At 44.8% G+C, this 14,632-nt stretch overlaps 1 protein-coding gene across 1 annotated transcript in view; it reads left to right on the top strand.

Moving 5' to 3' along the window:
• Window positions 1–14,632, top strand: part of LOC146052739 (uncharacterized) — a 40,072-nt gene that overhangs the window by 21,416 nt on the left and 4,024 nt on the right. The gene's annotated exons all lie outside the window — the stretch shown is intronic.

Raw genomic sequence — 14,632 nt, 5'->3', positions numbered from 1 at the left:
GCTAAAAGCCTGGGACGCAGATAGTGAGTCCAAGAAGTCTCTGGAAAATATCCCTTTTATAGAGGAGCTTTTGTTTAGCTCAGAATGGATGAGATCATCAAGCAGGCTGTGAGGTTAGCAGGCTGACCGTAAGACTGTAATTATGATATTTTATTATTTGTAGTGAAAAATGTACACTTTAGTCAGTCTGTACCCTGTAGTCCTATGTATGTCTGTATTTCCCAGGACTTTATTCATGTAAGCATTATACCATTGAGACCATTTGCCCGTGGTTACGTCACTGCCTCCAGGTAATGTTCTTAGTAAACTGTGATGGTATCATGAATAAGGGATTTGTGACTATGAAGTTAATTATGGCAGTCTTCCCAAATGCGTATTACTTAAATATTGTAACTGTGTATGTGGAGACAAATGGTCCGGCTAGAAGCGACCAAATGCTTAGATTAGAATCTGTTCAGTTTGTGTATAGTTTTTGGTTCAGGGATCAAAGGACCTCTTTATAGGCTGTTTAGTAACAGAGACAACAGGTAGTGGCAGAGACATACACTTCCCCCCCAAATAACAAGAAGCTAAAGGCTGGATAACACCAGGGTCACTCTCCAGAGAAGAGATCTGTTTACATGAAGGTGTGAAATCCCTCACATACACAAGCTTCAAAGCCAGATGAAGGGAGTGAGTTAATCAGCCCCTGGACAGGTAATAGGAGACCCTGTTACATTCATGCAACTGCACCCAGCATAGGAAGGGTTAAGAATTCCTGAGGGAGGGGGAGAGGGGTGCCTTTGGGATGTAAGTTGGGGTTTTTGCAGGAAGAGAGGGAAGAGAATTGATGGACTGTCCTGGACTAAGAGGTTATGCTCTGTCTAGGTATCGTGTGGACTTATATGCTATCACTGCTGTGTGGGCTAAGTGATAGTTTGCCCTGTGGAACTGATCTGGGACTGTGACTATACAAGGACTGTCTGTTTGGGCCTGCTACCTGAATATCTTTCTACTCTGCAATTTACCTTTGCCACTGTTTATTGTCTATTTGTGCGTGCTGTGGAAAATAAACCATTCTTCTGGTTTCATCTGCTCGGTGTCTGAGTGATTGAGGAACTCGTATCCTCACATTTGGCGGCAGCGACAGTGGGATCATTCAGACACCAACCATCGAGCACAGAAAGCACAGAGAACAGAGGATCAGACCATATGTAAGGAAACGGAAAATGCAATAAGGTGATGTTCAGCAAGTGAGCAGGTGTCAGTCCTGTGAAAGGGAAAATGTTTCCAAGGAAAGAAAATCGATGCCTCAAGACCCCTGTAGCAGAGGAGCTCAGGGATGGAGGTTCTTCAGTGTATCGGCAGGCTGGGAAGCCGGATCTGTTATTTATTGTCAGGAAAATGCAGTATATCTGGAAGTACTGGGAAGACGCTCAGCAGATGGTCAGCGGGTGGAGAGTATCCAGCATACAGGACAAAGTGTGTTACCTGGGGGATGCATTCCTGCACTGTAAAGGTGAGGCCACTTCTTGGAATCTGCTAGGAGAGCCAGAGTTTGTAGAATTTACAGAGGAAGTGATTGCTACAGTTACCCAGATGCTACAAAGAGGACAATATTCTGAGGCTGAAGGACAAGTCCAGAATAAATTGATGCCCCAGATAGAACCAGAGGAAAGGTCTAGAAGGGGGCTACTGCAATCTGGGCAGACAACCGAGGGGTCTGCCACAGAATTAATTGTTACCGCAAGAGAAGGGTCGTTGTCAGGGGGGCCCCTAACTGCCCTTGAAGAAATGAGTATGGAGGAGCTGATAGCAGAAGGTCAGCTGCGAGGTATACCCATCCGATCCTGCACTCGCGGGGAACTCCTTCAGCAGATCCTGCACGATCAGGGAGATCCTACAAATGCATTTGCTGATTATCGAGCCTGGATCCTCCATTTCGGTGCACAGTTGAGTGTGTGGGAACAATTGCAGTGTCTGGAGGAGTGCTTCGTGGTGGCAGAGGAAGAGGCGATTGATCGGGGGCTCCTGGATACCCCAGCATGGCAAGATCAGTGTCGCAGGGGGCGTGATGAAAGGCACCGTTTGCAATTGCTTCTCCCCCATCTTAGGGAGGAGCTGCACTACTGCTTCCCTTTTGCTGAGGTGGGAGATGCAGAGCTATTATCCTGCTGCCAGGGGATCTATGAGGACTGCGTCCAAGAAGAGATCGCCGTGGTTAGAGGAGTATCCGACAACATCCAGGCCACCAGCCCACCAGTCACAGATGACGTCGTGTTTCGGGCTGCCCAGCATACTCAGCTGGGGAAGGAGGCTATCGCGGAGAAGGAGGTGTGCGCAGAAGTAGCTGCAGGTGAGCATCTGGCTTTTAAGGGGACAGAGCTGACACAGCCTGTCCTGCAGCCACCAGCGGAATTGTTTGTGATGGAGGGTCCCTCCTCAGCCCTGGACATTGAGACCAAATGCTGGACTGAAATTTGCCATGCCCCTAGTTTGGGTTTGGGGGAGGAAGGACATGACGGGGTGGTGGAAGTGCCAGGGCCAGAGCCCCTATATTGGCCTGCTGTTTGGCCCCTGTTCCTTGGGCAAGAGGGGGAGGTGGAACGTGGTCCCTGCCCCATTGTGCCCGAGGCAAAAGTATTAGTAGGTTACAATGTTGCAGAGGGGGGGTACCCAGAATCCGAAGAAGAGGAATCGCTACATCCCTTGTTAGTTCCAATGTATGACTTAGACTGTAATCATGCCCTTGCTGGTTCTGCAAACCAGCCGCCTTTTACAAGATGGGTTTGGTATGATGTCACCCTGTGGGACTCCGGTGGTACATCCAAACCCCAGATTCTCGGCTCTGCATCCCGCTATTCCAGGTTGTTATTGGTTCCTGAGCAACTGGGCACAGTGACTAAAGATGTAGGGGGAGGAGTGTGAGGTTAGCAGGCTGACCGTAAGACTGTAATTATGATATTTTATTATTTGTAGTGAAAAATGTACACTTTAGTCAGTCTGTACCCTGTAGTCCTATGTATGTCTGTATTTCCCAGGACTTTATTCATGTAAGCATTATACCATTGAGACCATTTGCCCGTGGTTACGTCACTGCCTCCAGGTAATGTTCTTAGTAAACTGTGATGGTATCATGAATAAGGGATTTGTGACTATGAAGTTAATTATGGCAGTCTTCCCAAATGCGTATTACTTAAATATTGTAACTGTGTATGTGGAGACAAATGGTCCGGCTAGAAGCGACCAAATGCTTAGATTAGAATCTGTTCAGTTTGTGTATAGTTTTTGGTTCAGGGATCAAAGGACCTCTTTATAGGCTGTTTAGTAACAGAGACAACAGGTAGTGGCAGAGACATACACTTCCCCCCCAAATAACAAGAAGCTAAAGGCTGGATAACACCAGGGTCACTCTCCAGAGAAGAGATCTGTTTACATGAAGGTGTGAAATCCCTCACATACACAAGCTTCAAAGCCAGATGAAGGGAGTGAGTTAATCAGCCCCTGGACAGGTAATAGGAGACCCTGTTACATTCATGCAACTGCACCCAGCATAGGAAGGGTTAAGAATTCCTGAGGGAGGGGGAGAGGGGTGCCTTTGGGATGTAAGTTGGGGTTTTTGCAGGAAGAGAGGGAAGAGAATTGATGGACTGTCCTGGACTAAGAGGTTATGCTCTGTCTAGGTATCGTGTGGACTTATATGCTATCACTGCTGTGTGGGCTAAGTGATAGTTTGCCCTGTGGAACTGATCTGGGACTGTGACTATACAAGGACTGTCTGTTTGGGCCTGCTACCTGAATATCTTTCTACTCTGCAATTTACCTTTGCCACTGTTTATTGTCTATTTGTGCGTGCTGTGGAAAATAAACCATTCTTCTGGTTTCATCTGCTCGGTGTCTGAGTGATTGAGGAACTCGTACCCTCACACAGGCTACTGGGGGTAAAAGCACTTTTCTCCCCACTACCTCTAAATCAGCTGGCTCAAAGTTTGGAGTTTTCAAACAGTCCTTTCGTCCCGCCTTTCGGGGGGGAGCATCTGGCAGAGGTCAGTCAGGCTGGGGAAGATTCCAAGCCAGCAGAGGTAGGGCTTCTAAGTCCAAGTTTGGCGCCTTTAATAAGAAACCTGCTGCCAAGGGGGAGGACAAACCCTCTGCATGACGGGGCGGAGACTCCCTGTTCTGGAACCAGTGTAGGGGGTCGCCTCCTGCAATTTCAGGGCAGTTGGAGGGTAGACACGGAAGATCCGTGGGTACTTTCCATTGTTTCAGGGGGTTATCAGATAAAGCTCAGGGGTCCATCCCCTCGCAAGATTTATTCCCACACCCTTACCAAGAATAGCGTCTCTCAGATCTTCTCTCGTGGGAGCAGCTTTATCTCTCGAGGAGAAGGGGGTAGTTATACCAGTGCCTCGAGGGGAAAGAAGGAAAGGGTTCTACTCAATACTTTTCTTAGTTCCCAAAACCAGATGGGTCTTTCAGGCCCATTCTAAATTTAAAATCTTTGAATGCTCATCTCTGGGTGGATCACTTCTGCATGGAATCTCTGCGGTCAGTACTGCTGAGCATAGAACCAGGGGAGTTCTTAGCGTCAGTTGACATTCAGGATGCTTATCTCCAGGTTCCCATCCACAAAGATTTCCAGTCTTTACTCCGATTTGCAATAGGGGGAAGACATTGGCAATTCCAGGCACTCCCGTTTGGACTAGCCAGGACCCCGAGAGTATTCACCAAAGTGATGTCCACTATGGCTGCAGCTCTCAGATTGCAGGGAATAATTGTTATCCCTTACCTGGACGATCTGCTGTTTAAAGCAGAATCGGCAGAGAGATTAAAGGCTCACCTGGAGGTAGCAACACAGTTTTTGAGAAGTCAGGATTGGATTTTAAATCTACCCAAGTCCCATTTGACACCAACGCAAAACTTGAAGTTTTTGGGGTGATCATAGACACTCATCTTCACAGGGTTTTTCTCCCAGAGTCCAAAGCGGGGGAGATTCGACTGATGGTATTGGAGATTCTACAAGCTCCGGCACCATCGGTGTGGCAGGGAGTGAGATTACTAGGAAAGATGGTGGCAACCTTCGACACTCTGCAGTTTGCCAGATTCCATTCCAGAATTTTCCAGTGGAACATCCTAGCTTGTTGGTCAGGAAATGCCAAGAGGATGAAACTGGAGATTCTATCCCTGTCCGCGGAGTCCAGGAGGTCCCTCTTGTGGTAAACGGATGTGGAAAACTTACAGCTGGGAATATCTTTCAGGTCCTGGGATTGGCTGGTCATAATGACCGAAGCCAATCTGAAGGGCTGGGGGGCAGTAGCTCTTCATCTAAGGTTGCAGGGCCTTTGGTCAGTAGAATAGTCAAACTGCCCATAAACATGCTAGAGCTGAGGGCAGTACTGAATGCCTTACTACAGGCGGAGACTTTTCTGAAAGGGTCTCCACTGAAAATACAATCGGACAATGCGACAACAGTGGCCTATTTGAACCATCAGGGCGGGACTCGCAGCAGGATGGCGATGGCCGAAGTCTCCAAGATCTTCAGTTGGGCGGAGATCAATGTACCAGCATTCTCAGCAATATTTATACCAGGAATCAGAAATGTGGAAGCGGATTTCCTCAGCAGGGAGTCCCTTCAGGAAAGAGAATGGTCTCTTCATCAGGAAGTTTTTCAGGAAATTGTGAGTCGTTGGGGTCTACCAGACATAGACCTGATGGCAACGAGATTGAACCGTCAGGTTCAGAGATTTTGTTCCCGGGTAAGGGATCCCACTGCTTGGGCAGTGGACGCCATGACAGTTCCGTGGGACTTCCAGATGGTGTACATCTTTCCTCCATTTCCCAGGTTACCGAGAGTGTTGAAGAAAATAAAGAGCCAGGGAGTGCGGGCAATTCTTTTTTTTTTTTAATTAGGTAATTTTTTTATTGTTTTCATACTTTTAAAATACAAAGAAAAATACAAACAGTTAATAACCAAATTAATAACAAACATACATATATTTTCCACATTTTACAGATATGTATACATATTATGCACAGCCTGGCCCAGATAGTCCTAATCAGTTTTCACTCCAAAAAATAAAAAATAAAAGAAAAAAGAAAAATAAAGTGTTGTGATTTATACTTAGTGCAATCCCCCCCCCCCCCCTTCCTCCCTTCCCTTTCCTTAATCTACTTAATATAGTCATTTGTGCCGTGAAAATATAGTGTATTTATCGGCTAGTCTTCCTTTTATTTTTATAGACTAGTTGTGTTTGCTATGTGTGAAATTTACGTGCTCCTATTTAATCGTTTATTTATATACCCCCCCCCCCTTAACTTCCCGTTCTATTCGTCCCTTCTCCTATTGTGTAATGGACCCCTAAGCCAAGACTCTATACAACGTTATTCCTCAATGGTACACAGTGGAAACAAAAAAAAAAAAAAAAAATTTCCAACTAGCAAATTAAATTTTGGTTTGTTCGCCATCCTAACAGCCCTCTCCTATTATCAATTTACGTTTATTAATCCTTTTTCCTTTTTTTCCCTTCTTTCTTCTTCTCTTTTCCTTCCCCTTACTCCCCCTTTCCCTCCTCCTTCTCTCTTCCCATTTTACTTAGATATAAGCTTTAGCCAAGTACAATACAGCAATCCTTCATAAACTCTCCCTACTTAACAGAGATTACTATGATACAATTCCTAATTCTTAATTTTGGTCATGAGCAGACTTCCATGTTATCTTATCTGTGCCTTTGCCTTCTTCTATCTAGGGTCTATGTTCCACCTCCCTGCTTAGTCTTGATGTACACCATCTATCCCACTTTTCCTGATATTTATGGATGGCTCCTCGAATTTTAAACATATGCCGTTCATGACAAGCAACCTCATTAACTAACGCTCTCCATTTATATATGTTAGGGGTATCTGTCGAGAACCATACTCTCGCTATTATTACTTTGGCTAATGTAGTGAGGCATAGTACATATTCATATACATTTAGTGAATGTGAACTTTCCAAATCTACCGCGAATAGACAGGTTATTGGATTAATAATCGGAAGTGACGGAATTGTGAACTGTATATCCCTCCACACAGCCTCCCAGAAACCATATATACTCGAACATTCCCATATCATATGCCAGAACCCCGCATTGTCGCTCCCACACCTCGGGCAGCTGGAGTTATCCATGAAGCCTACCCGCTGGAGAAATACCGGCGTCCGATAGGCTCTATGAAGGATATAAAAAAAAGTTTGTCTGAATCTAATGCACGGGGTAGTGTGGCTTATTGATCCTAATATTTGTTCCCATTGTTCATTAGAGAGAGATCCTAGATCTATTTCCCACTTCAATCGAAGCTTGGCAAATTGATCCGGGATAACCTCTTGATTGATTAATTCATATAGCTTGGACATTTTTCCTTTCTGTCCTAGTTTGAGTAGTACCTTCTTTATGGGGGAATTACAAATCTCCGGGGGGCCCTGTGGAAACTGGGCTTCTACTGCGTGCCTTAATTGAAAATATCTGTACAGATTATTATTTGATATTCCATAACTCTCCTTCAATTTTTTAAAAGATCTAAACACTCCTTGACTATATATCTGGCCGATCGAAACCAGGCCTTTAATAATCCAAATATTATCCTTCGATATTTTTAGCAGTTCTGGATACCTGGTATTGAACCATAGCGGGGACGATTCATCCTGGCCTGTCCAGTTATAAATTTTATTTGTAAATCTCCATATCATTAATATTTGTCGGAGCATATGCGGTAGTTTAGCAATTGACCAACCGAATAATAAGAATTGAAGCGGAGAAAAAAAAAAGGAAGAAGAGCATTTCACATGTTCTGCTAAGAAACCGACCATTGTTGGATCAATATTACCGTTAACCCATTCAGTCATATACGCTAATTGTGAAGCTACATAATATAGCCGATAGAGTGCGGGCAATTCTAATTGCTCCAGACTGACCCAGGAGGTCTTGGTACTCCACTGTACTGAGGTTGTCGAAGGAGTTCTGGAAGATTCCTCTTTGGCAGGACCTGTTACGACAAGGATTTTTTTCTTCACAAGGACCCAGGTCATCTCAATTTGACGGCGTGGCTTATGAAACCTCCTTATTGAAGAAAAAGGGGTGTTCTGATAAGGTCATTCAGACCATGCTGAAGGCCCGCAAGCCGGTGTCTGCGGCTAATTACCATCGGGTCTGGAAGATTTACATTAGATGGTGTGAGAGACAGAAACTTCACACATCCAGATTCAAGTTGTCAAGGCTTTTGAATTTTTTGCAGGATGGTTTTTCAGCAGGCCTTGGCTTACAGTCCTTAAAGGTGCAGCTGTCGGCTTTATCCATATATTTTCAAAAGAGGGTAGCTTTGTTACCTGAGATTAAAACGTTCTTACAAGGGGTTGTTAGACTTAAACCACCTTATAAGCAGCCGGTGGCGCCTTGGGATTTGTCTTTGGTTCTATCCATATTACAAAATCCTCCATTTGAACCGCTAAGTTCTGCGGAGTTAAAGTATGTGACGTGGAAACTTACCTTTTTGTTGGCTATTGCATCAGCCAGACGAGTGTCTGAGTGGGGTGCTTTGTCGTGCAAGTCACCGTTTTTAATATTTCATGATGACAGGGCTGTGATGCGTACAGTCCCAAAATTTCTACCTAAGGTAGTGTCGTCGTTTCATTTGAATCAAGACATTGTACTTCCAGTGTTTTCTCCCCTAGAAGGGGTAAAAAATAGGGACAAAATGAAGAGATTGGATGTTGTTTGCGCCTTGCGAATATACATTGAAAGGGTAAAGGACATTCGAAAATCGGATTTACTCTTGGTGCTATATGATGTGCATAAGGTTGGGTGGCCTGCTGCTAAGCAGACCATCGCTCGCTGGTTGAGATCTACCTTTGCCTTTGCCTACTGCAAAGCAGGTCGACCAGTTCCATCTCGGATTAATGCACATACTACCAGGTCGGTTGCTTCCTCCTGGGCGGTGCGCCATGGGGCTACGGCGGAGCAGTTGTGTAGGGCTGCCACCTGGTCCTCTGTTCATACCTTTACCAAATTTTACAGGTTTCATGAGTTCGCGTCGGAGGACGCTTCATTCGGACGGGCAGTAATGAGAACTGCTGGTCTGAGCGTACCCTCCCAAAGGACCGGCTCGTGAACGTCCCAAGGTTAGCTGTGTCACCGGACTGGACGAAAGAGAAAAGGGGATTTTTGTAAGAACTTACCGTTCGAACCCCTTTCTCTGAGTCCAGTCCGGTGACACAGCGATCCCTCCCTTACGCTCAGTTAAGTGTACCGTTCATGTGTTATCATGTTATGGTTATGTTATGTTACATAAAAAAGATGTTTAGGCATTGTTCTGAGTTATGTATCCTAGTGTGCTCTTGAAGTTGAACTGAAGCATGATGGGATGCAGAAGGGAGGAGCCTGCTCCCAAAGATTGAAGCATAGGTGCCTGGCTCCTGGCGGACCCCTCTACATCCCAAGGTTAGCTGTGTCACCGGACTGGACTCAGAGAAAGGGCTTCGAACGGTAAGTTCTTACAAAAATCCCCTTTTTTTTGCAGATTTGCAATTTTAATACATTTTTCTAAGGAACACAGTAGATTTTACTAGAGAAATGTGACTAAAAATTGATTCCCCCAATTCTTTTGTTTTCATAAATATCCTATATGTGGCCCTAGTGTGCACGTTGACCAAACCACAGGCTTCATAATAGAAGGAGCACCTACTTGATTTTGGAGCCTCCTTTTTATGAGATTATTTTTTAGGCACCATGTAGGTTTCTAGGCACCATAAGATGCTAAAATTTAGGAACCCCCCCACAAGTGAGTGATTTTTGGATTTTGCAGCTCAGATTCTGGTGGAATGTTGGTGGGTGCTATGTCGCATTAGCAAGACCCCCCAAGCACCAATACAGTGGAACCCCCCCACAAGTGACCCCATTTTGCAAACTACACCCCTCAGGGAATTCATCTAGGGGTCTAGTGTACATTTCAAACCCCCAGGGGTTTCACCAATTTTGATACAACTGGGCAGTGAAAATGAAAAATTACATTTTTTTACACAAAAATGCAGTTCTGGCTCAATTTTTCATTTTCAGAAGGTATGAAGGAGAAAAAGCACCCCAAAATCTGTGCCCCAATTTCTCCCGAGTACGGCAATGCCTCACATGTGACCAAAAAATACCATTTGGGTGCATGGCAGGACTCAGAAGGGAAGGAGTGATTTTTGGATTTTGCAGCTCAGATTCTGGTGGAATGTTGGTGGGTGCTATGTCGCATTAGCAAGACCCCCCAAGCACCAATACAGTGGAACCCCCCCCCCCACAAGTGACCCCATTTTGCAAACTACACCCCTCAGGGAATTCATCTAGGGGTATAGTGTACATTTCAAACCCCCAGGGGTTTCACCAATTTTGATACAACTGGGCTGTGCAAATGAAAAATTACATTTTTTACACAAAAATGCAGTTCTGGCTCAAAATTTTTCATTTTCACAAGGAATGAAGGAGACAAAGCACCCCAAAATCTGTGCCCCAATTTCTTCCCAGTACGGCAATGCCTCACATGTGACCAAAAAATACCATTTGGGTGCATGGCAGGACTCAGAAGGGAAGGAGTGATTTTTGGATTTTGCAGCTCAGATTCTGGTGGAATGTTGGTGGGTGCTATGTCGCATTAGCAAGACCCCCAAAGCACCAATACAGTGGAACCCCTCCACAAGTGACCCCATTTTGCAAACTACACCCCTCAGGGAATTCATCTAGGGGTATAGTGTACATTTCAAACCCCCAGGGGTTTCACCAATTTTGCTACAACTGGGCAGTGAAAATGAAAAATTACATTATTTTACACAAAAATGCAGTTCTTGCTCAAAATTTTTCATTTTCAGAAGGTATGAAGGAGAAAAAGCACCCCAAAATCTGTGCCCCAATTTCTCCCGAGTACGGCAATGCCTCATGTGTGACCAAAAAGTGGCAGGACTCAGAAGGGAAGGAGTGATATTTGGATTTTGCAGCACAAATTCTGGTGGAATGTTGGTGGGTGCTATGTCGCATTAGCAAGACCCCCAAAGCACCAATACAGTGGAACCCCCCCACAAGTGACCCCATTTTGCAAACTACACCCCTCAGGGAATTCATCTAGGGGTATAGTGTACATTTCAAACCCCCAGGGGTTTCACCAATTTTGATACAACTGGGCAGTGAAAATGAAAAATTACATTTTTTTACACAAAAATGCAGTTCTGGCTCCAAATTTTTCATTTTCAGAAGGTATGAAGGAGAAAAAGCACCCCAAAATCTGTGCCCCAATTTCTCCCGAGTATGGCAATGCCTCACATGTGACCAAAAAATACCAGTTGGGTGCATGGCAGGACTCAGAAGGGAAGGAGTGATTTTTGGATTTTGCAGCTCAGATTCTGGTGGAATGTTGGTGGGTGCTATGTCGCATTAGCAAGACCCCCCAAGCACCAATACAGTGGAACCCCCCCCCCCCCACAAGTGACCCCATTTTGCAAACTACACCCCTCAGGGAATTCATCTAGGGGTATAGTGTACATTTCAAACCCCCAGGGGTTTCACCAATTTTGATACAACTGGGCTGTGCAAATGAAAAATTACATTTTTTACACAAAAATGCAGTTCTGGCTCAAAATTTTTCATTTTCACAAGGAATGAAGGAGACAAAGCACCCCAAAATCTGTGCCCCAATTTCTTCCCAGTACGGCAATGCCTCACATGTGACCAAAAATACCAGTTGGGTGCATGGCAGGACTCAGAAGGGAAGGAGTGATTTTTGGATTTTGCGGCTCAGATTCTGGTGGAATGAATGGTGGGTGCTATGTGGCATTAGCAAGACCCCCGAAGCACGGTGAATTTATGAACCTAATAATCCATAGATGTGTGGTATATTTTAAAACACTCCTTTATACATAGGCCGGGTTTGTCGGGGCAAGTGTCACACTGGAAAATAGTTTGCTTTCTTATTCCCTTTTTATAGCAAACTTTGCACCCTTTTTGTGTCCTGCCCTTTTTTCCAGTGGAGGGGATTTCATCAGGAAAATGCTGCCCTGGTACAATACGGGGGCCAGTACTAGAAGTACTGGGGCCCTCTGCCTGCTGGTTCCCAAATATTAGGCCCTTTATGACTTCCTCTTGAAAGTGCATAAATGTCCCCCTCTGGCCGGTAGAACGGAATAGCACGTAAGCGTTATACAGTGCCATCTGGATGATATACACGGCCAGCTTCTTGTACCAGATTTTTGTTTTCCGCAGGGCACTGTACGGCTTCAGTACCTGATCTGAAAGATCCACTCCACCCATGTACCTATTGTAATCCAGGATACAATTAGGTTTTGAGGTGTGGGTACTGGTACCTCGTACAGGGACGGAGGTGGTACTGTCTCCGTGAATTGTTGTCAGTATAAGGACATCCCTCTTGTCCTTATATTTGACCAACAACATATTTTCGGTGCATATTCCCCTGCTTTCACCCCTTCTCATTACTTGGGCAATGTGCGTTTTTGGGAGGCCTCTTTGGTTCTTGCGCACAGTACCGCAAGCTGCTGTACCTCTTGAACCAAGGGCCTTAAACAGGGGGATGCTAGTGTAAAAGTTATCCACATAGAGGTGATAACCTTTATCCAGGAAGGGGTGCACTAAATCCCAGACAATTTTTCCACTAACACCTACGAGGGAGGGGGGGCATTCTGGCGGTTCAATTCTTGAATCCTTCCCTTCATATACCCTAAACATGTGGGTGTACCCTGAGGTGCTTTCACACAGCTTATACATTTTTATGCCATACCTTGCCCTCTTATTGGGAAGGTACTGGCGGAATTTAACCCTTCCTTTAAAATGTATAAGGGACTCGTCAATACAAATACATTTTTCAGGGATGTACATCTCTGCAAATTTGGCACTGAAATGATCAATGACCGGCCTGACTTTGAATAGCCGGTCAAAGGTGGGATCATCTCTGGGTGGGCACTGTGCATTATCGTTGTAATGCAAAAATTTAAGGATTATCTCAAAACGAGCCCGAGTCATGGCCATACGGTAAAATGGGGTGCTGTACAGAACATCTGTACTCCAATATTGCCTAATTTCTGGCTTTTTTACTATGCCCATATGAAACACCAGACCCCAAAACGTCATCATCTCTACTGCATCTACAGGGGTTCACCTAGCAAATGATGACGTGGGGTTTTGAGCAATAAACTGCTGGGCATATAAATTAGTTTGGTCCACCATTAAATTTATAAAATCATCAGAGAAAAATAATTTGAAAAAGTCAATTTCTCTGAGACCTGTGGAATCAAATTGGATTCCTGGCATGGCCAAAAACTCAGGAACCTGGGGCTCAAAATTGTCTGGTGGTGGGGTCCATACGAGATCAATTATTGGGGGGGGTCTCAGCTGCTCTACGGGGGCGTCTTTGAGGGGGGTCCCTCATCACTAGAGGAGGAAGAGGAGCTTAAGATGAATCCTTCAAATTCCCCGCTTGCCTCACTGGCTGTGTCAGAGTCAGAGGCAAGCATGGCATATGCCTCCTCCGCTGAATACATTCTTCTGGATGACTGGGATGACATTTGGGATGCCATTTTTATTTTTGTGTTTCTGGTAGTGAAATGTTTCAACACGTGTATAGTGTAGGGGGGGTGCAAACTTTATTTCAATGTAGTGTGTAGTGTGTATGTAGTGCAGAAAAAAAAAAAAAAAAAGGTCCTGCGCCAAAAATTGAGCACAGATGTTGGTCAGTAACGTCCGTCACTGAACAGCGCTCAAAGGCAACAGGAATTTGATAAAAAAAAAAAAAATAGATCAACCCTGTGCCGAAAAAGCTGATCAGTGATGTATGTCACTGATCAGCGCACAGTGGCCACAGGACACCCACAAAATCACAGTGTGTGTAAAAAAAAAAAAATTAAAAAAAGACCCCACAGCACCCTCAAAAAAAAAAAAAAGGTGATCACTGATGCGACACTGATTACCAGTGAGGGGCAGCAGGTGCACAACCTTTGGTGCAACTGGCAGCAACTGACAGGTATATATAAAAAAAAAACCTCTGCACCCCCAAAAAGTTGCTGATCACCTCAGATATAGTGATCAGCACAAAAGGGGGGGCAGCAGACACAAAATATAGCACTCTCTGTCACTATCTCTCTCTATCTCTCTCTATCTCTCACTATCTATCACTCTATGACACTGCAGCAGCAGCACTGACAGTTATATATATAAAAAATAACCCCTGCACCCCCAAAAAGTTGCTGGGGGTGCACAAAAGGGGGGCAGCAGACACAAAATATAGCACTCTCTATCACTCTCTGTCACTATCTCTCTCTATCTCTCACTATCTATCACTCTATGACACTGCAGCAGCAGCACTGACAGGTATATACTGTATATATAAAAAAAAACCCTGCGCCCCCAAAAAGTTGCTGATCAGTTAATTTTTACTGATCAGCACAAAAGGGGGGGCAGCAGTCAGTTGCACACGCAGTACAGCTGTATATATATATATAAAAAATATATAGCACAATCTGTCACTATCTCTCTATCTCTCTATCTCTCTATCTATAACTCTATCACACTGCAGCAGCACAAAATATAGCACTCTCTGTCACTATCTCTCTCTATCTCTCTCTTTCTATCTCTCTATCTATAAC

The sequence above is a fragment of the Crinia signifera genome, unplaced genomic scaffold (genome assembly GCF_055691185.1).
Source record: "Crinia signifera unplaced genomic scaffold, ASM5569118v1 HAP2_SCAFFOLD_114, whole genome shotgun sequence".
NCBI classification, from domain to species: domain Eukaryota; kingdom Metazoa; phylum Chordata; class Amphibia; order Anura; family Myobatrachidae; genus Crinia; species Crinia signifera.
Note: the sequence above shows the minus strand (reverse complement) of the source record. Positions and strands in the feature narration are given on the sequence as shown.